The sequence below is a fragment of the Hippoglossus hippoglossus genome, chromosome 20 (assembly GCF_009819705.1).
Source record: "Hippoglossus hippoglossus isolate fHipHip1 chromosome 20, fHipHip1.pri, whole genome shotgun sequence".
NCBI classification, from domain to species: Eukaryota; Metazoa; Chordata; class Actinopteri; order Pleuronectiformes; family Pleuronectidae; genus Hippoglossus; species Hippoglossus hippoglossus.
Genome location: NC_047170.1, coordinates 16,215,145 through 16,221,101, shown reverse-complemented (window position 1 = coordinate 16,221,101; position 5,957 = coordinate 16,215,145).

Below are 5,957 nucleotides of genomic sequence, written 5' to 3'. Positions count from 1 at the left end.
TGATTCTGGGATTCCACATGAGAAAATGATATGTCAACACCTCCCTGTAGCCTAATGGTTTCCAACTTTTTTTTTCTTCCTCCTGTTAATAACTCATCACTCACAACCTCCCCTTTAAACCCCACTCCCAGTTTTCCCACCTTCTGCTCGTTTTTCCGTGGAGCCCAGTTTTTCTTATTTTCCCCCCTCGGGATTCTCTCTTTGTGAAAAGCAAAACAACTTTCACATCAGAAGTGTCACCCGCGCCGAGGTTCTCCTTGGAACTGGCAGGGGGAAAGCGATAGTTTCCATTTGGGCGCCAGCCGCCGAGAGTTTGTTCGCATCCTCAGAAGACGTGCACCGCGGGTCAAGCTCTTTGCAACAGATTAAAAGACAGTGTCACTGATGTCACCCGGCGAGGGAATCAATGGCACAGAGTAGGAAATGAAAGCTGTGACGGACGCGGACGACCACATCAGCTCCTGTCGCCATGTGTCCACCGAGCAGTCTCTTCATCCTGGCAGCTGCCGGGGCCTGAGGGGGGTCCTGTCAGCTGAAGCCAGTGTGGCCCCTGCACACCATGAACCATGGAAAACCCCTGAGGGACCTTTCTTGAAAAAGGCTTACAGGGCTTCAGACACTCACACCATCGGCTCAATCAACTTGTGCCGCTCTGTTCTGAGCTCTGCTGCCGCACCAGTGGAGAACTTTTCTCATTTCGAATGCGGCCTTGTCCTCACATGAGAAATCAAAGAGTTCGAAAGAGAGAGGAGAATGAAATTTAAGAGAGAAACAATGAACTGACGCAGAGCTATTTGGTGACTTGTGAGACTTTTTCTCTCCGGTCACATTGATAATCAACAGAGCTCGTTGTTGCTTAATCTTTATTTCACATACTGATTGCAGCCATTTTTCAGACAATGGATTTAATCACCATTTGTCATCCTCCTCCTTTTATTTTTTATTTCCCTCTGTCTTTTTCTCTGTGTGAGCGGAATCTCATTTAGACACGGACATTTGTCGTCAGTCTCAAACTGACAATATAAAGCTTTTGATTCTGCAGCACATGATTGTTGACAGTAGCTGGAGGCTAAAGAAAGAAAACTCGCTAATCATCAAACTTGATTGAAACGCGTTTTTGTGAATGTGAGGCTCGACTTTCCAACATAGACCAGAACATAGTTAGATTAACACAACGTTCATTCTTGCTCTTACACTTTTTGCACTAGTTTGATTTTCGGGAAATACTCCTGGAGATATCCAAGGCTTGAGATGCCCAAGTTAAGGCTACTGGTGAAGTGGGCCACGTGCTGGGTGTGTGGTAATGCTGGTAATGCTGGTAATGCTGGTAATGCTTGTTGCATCTTTCTTGAACAGCAAATGTGACCAGCAGTAACTAAGCTACGATGAGCAACACATCTGCAAAGTTTAATGTAGGTGGGATGAGCATGGGATGACTGGGATTCTCACATTTCAGTAACTCAATAACTATTAGGTTGAGGTGTTGAGCAAACAGTCACTCAAAGCCAGTGGCCACCGGGGAAACCAACAGTTTGAAAAGTTTTGACATTTTCATCCTCGATTCCCCGGCAACACATAAATAACATCTTATGCTTTTCCTTTTCTTAAAGTTCATTCCATTACGAGATGACATTAGAAAAGAAGCATCATCCTAACAAAGTATTTCACAGCTCACACCAAGCCATTACTTTGTGTGCCTTCCTAAAACAATACCTTACTTTAAATTCCCTGCCCGTGTTCAGGAGATGATACGAGTCCTGTTCTGTTTGCCCTCCACCCATTGACTCAGCAACTGTTCTTGGCTCCTGCAATCCCATTCACATAAAGACACAAAGCAAATTTAATGGGGAGAGTAGAAATTCATGGAGTTAATGAGACAGGAAGAGGACCTGCTCTGTTTTTCAGGGCTTTCACAGCACAGTATCTATACTCAGTCAAACCAGCCCCTAACGCGGGCCTGTGTATCCACATCTGACACTTGTCGGTTGATTGAGCCCATTAGATTATCTCTGTTCATTTCCTTTTTCTTGAGATGGGGAAGTCACTCCTGTCACCGGCAGGACGGCTCTGGCACAATGGGCACAGCCGAGTTGGCTCGGCGGGTCTGTATTTGATTTTCGGGATCAGGGCGCTTCGCCTGATGCAAACGCCACCTGGGCTTTTTGGGTGAGCTGTGTTGTGTTCACCTGTGTCTTGCAAGAAAAAATAAAAAATGCGCCTCTTGTTTCCTTGTTACTTGGTGGCCAGGAAACACGGGGGCTTGTTGAAGCAAACAGAATGCAGATGCTTGTGGTGTGGGGAAAATGGGATGTGGAAAGAAGCGGCGAAAGCAGATGAAGGGATGTCGGATAACAAGCTCTTTGCCAGCCAGGCAACCATGAGTGCTATTGCTCTGCTGGAGTGAATGCAACAGGCCCTGTGTTTTTCAGCCTGACTACTGGAGCATGTGAACACACATCTCCTCCACCATGGGGGGGTGGGTGGGGGGGGGACTGTCATGACAAAGCCAGTGCCTTTTCCTCCTTTTCTTCTTTCACTGTCTTTTTACTGTCCCTCCTCATCTGTGTCTCTGTCTCATCCCGTCCTCATCTCTGTCGTGTTTGTGCTCGCTCTCCACTGGCTCTTTCGTTATTTCTCTCCCGGTGTACATAACACAAGGTGACATTATTTCCCCTCTTTTTTTTTCAAAATGGAAAGAAAAGTATCTTGGTGATATGTTGTCAAGGCTGTCGAGGCTCGGAATATGTGCCACCTTTCAAGGAAGTCCTAATTGAAAAGCCTGACTGTGCAGGTACAACACATAAACTAGAGGTGAATACATGAATACAGATGTGATCCAGTGTGAAACCAGATTTCTTAAAACACTGAAGAAGAAACAAAACAATATTTTTGGTTTTTGGTAAATTCAACAAACTTAGTTTGATCCTTCATAGATTGTGTAGCAGCTTTTGTCGACTTGGATCTACAGCAGTTATAACACACAATGGGGATTTTTCTTTTTCTTTTAAAGGAAGTTGTCGTCTCATTCTTTTCAACAAGGAAAGGCTGCGACCTTTGATAGCGAGTTGGCTTTGTGCGTTGTTCGTGTTTACAGATTAAGCTACAAAGGTGTAGCTGTGCTGCTTCCTGTCCCATCTGCTTTTTCCAACAAGCTATTAGTTTTGCCAGGTCAGACATTTTCATTGAGAAACGCAGCTCAGGGTATAGCAGCATTTGTATAGAGCCAAATCATAACATCAGCTCAAGGCAATTTATGTAGTGAAAGTTATAGAGAAATCCAACAGTTCTTAGATAGTGTTTAAGGTCAAACTGACAGTTCATATCTAGTAATGGAATAACAAGACATTTTTAAAGCAAATCTTGTTTCTTATTTAGACATGTAGCAGAAATGTATTCTTGTCTTCAGGCAGCTGATGAATTTAACCCTAATATTTTGTATTTATTTTGAATATATTCTGTTTTTTAGTTATCTGCCATATGCGAAAATTTAATTTATGGTGCTCAGTCGGTAATGTACGGAAGATTTTTAGAGATGTCTGCCAGGGCAAAAAACTACATTATCAGAAGAGTGAGAATTAAATAAAACTGTCAAGTTTGGGCCTAAACAATCTGAACATCTGTGTAAAGTAGCGTAAAGCAGAGGTGTTCACTCAAAGTTAATGACTTTGATTACTTCGTTGTGATGCAAAATATTGCTTATAATTGCTATCATGGCAAAAAGCTTTAAAAAGTTGAAAATACTTATTTACACATTTCTGAAACTCAAGTTACTTTAGCTAACCTTAGCAATCAATTGGCTATTTGTGCATCTGGCAACGTTAGCATCCGTCTCCGTCCACCTGAGGCCAGTATAATGTTCTGATTCCCTCCTTTCGCCATGAAAAGGTCAGACTCTTGTTCTGTTTAATGCTTCACTGTGTTCACCAGCAGCTCACTAACGTTGTCTGTCTGCTGTTGTGTAGTTTACAAGAGCTGGATTTGTGTGCAGTGAGCTAAAATAAATTAAAAGATGAATTCTCAGGTCGTGTTTTAGATGCTTCAAATATTTCATTTTATTTTGGGCGAGTGAGAGAGGAGATCCTTCACCTCCAGGCAGTTTGTATAGCAGTATGCAGCGTGATGGTGGCTATATTGACAAGGAGGATCTCTTCTGGCTGCCTCATTTCCCTTTTGTAGGGATTTTGTCGGTGCAGGACTGAGAGGGAAAGGAAAGCACAGCCCGAGCTGTCGCTGCTGCTCTCTCTCTCTCTCCCTCTCTCGCTCTGTGACACACAGACCGCTGAATGCTCGCAAGTCGGTGTGTCATTAGGATTCGGATCAGGATGCTGTCTACACAAGCTGAGGTGAATGAACATGACTGTCTGCAGTGAGATGTTTCTCTTTCAGAACCTGCTGTGACACGTCTGGAGGGAAATTGCTGAGGATGACCTCTGTACTCGTCGGTTACCTATACACCTATTCTCAATCTCAAGTATTTACCCAGATTTCTCTTCCCCTTTAAGGCTCCTCTGTCTCTTTCTCTTCTCGAGGAGAAACGAACGCAGCCGCACTCCTGCGTGCGCTTTGCAGAGGTGATATTAGTGACGTTCGTATGAAAGACGCCACGAGTTCATGATAAACTCTCGGCAACATTGATTATTCACACGCGTGCAGAAGACTGCCCTTGAAGAGGGACTGTCTCTGCAGCGTTGGCAGCCAGTGTCACCAACCACCAAGTCATAATTTTGCCTGTGTGCAAAATTGCAGCTGCAAGCATGTCAACATTTCCAACACACCGTATATCAATGAGGATTAAGGCAGTTTATATATGGAGGGTGAATATGCAGCAGCCCCCTGCTCTGCAGTATCTCCTCGTAAAGGGGAAAAAAAACCCAAAAAAGGGAAGTAGAGTTGATAAAAACCTGTTACAGTAAATTATTTGAAGTCGAACCCTCTGGAAGACAAGTTCTAAGCTGCAACTCAGCAACATTGCCATTCCTCCCCCGTAATCTATTTAACCCTCCGGGGAACACGGGAGGTGTACGGGCTGAATTAGTGTAATCTGAACGAGGGGTTTCTGGAATATGGTGGATTCAAGCGATGAGGGACTGTATCCTCCTCCGGCTCCCGCGGCCCGGTGGACAATGAGGATATGACCATCTGAATCAATACAGCCAATCCACCATGATTAGGTCATCCATTAGTTCACTTGATCTTTCGACCCTCTTACATTGCATCTGATGAAAATGTAATCACTCAATACTTGCCGGATGATTAGTCCAAATCCCTGCTCTCAAAGTTGAAGAGAAGGAATGTTTTGATGCAGCGTATGCAAATAAGCCGGGGCTTTTGTATTTTGGTCATGGTGGCGGAGTCGGGGGGGACGTCAACTCCCCGGCCTTGTCCCTTGAACATCAAGGCCCCTCCGCTGCCTCTGATCCCCGGCTCTCTGCAGCCCTATGAACTCCATGTAGTGAAATGCATGTTCACACTCTGGGTGCAATGTGAAACCCACACAGGCTGAGCCTCGCTCGCACAAACACTGCTCCCGATGTGTCTGGAGACAACAAGAATCAATCAACAAAAAAGGTTTAAAATTAAAATAAGACAATCAAGACGGGCATCCTCACTGGTGTGCAAATGTCTCTGTACAATTACGGAGGGGAGAAGGACTCAGAGATGAATTAGAACAACCACCAAATGGAATTCAGTTTGAGGATAAATCAGCATCACACTGTCAAGATCACGGTGTGAAAAAGGTCACTCGCTTTGAATCACGGCTCCAGCAGCACTAAAGAGCCGAGGGCCGACGTGGCGTACAGTGAATCCTATTTTCATAAACCTTTAAAAAAAACTTGAATCAAAGCGAATTAAAGTGCGATGATATTCTCCATGTTTCACCGTGGATTTTCTCATCTGCGTGCACATAATGAGAAGAAAGCGGATCGTGTGCGTGGCCATTTCATCATCATTCTCCT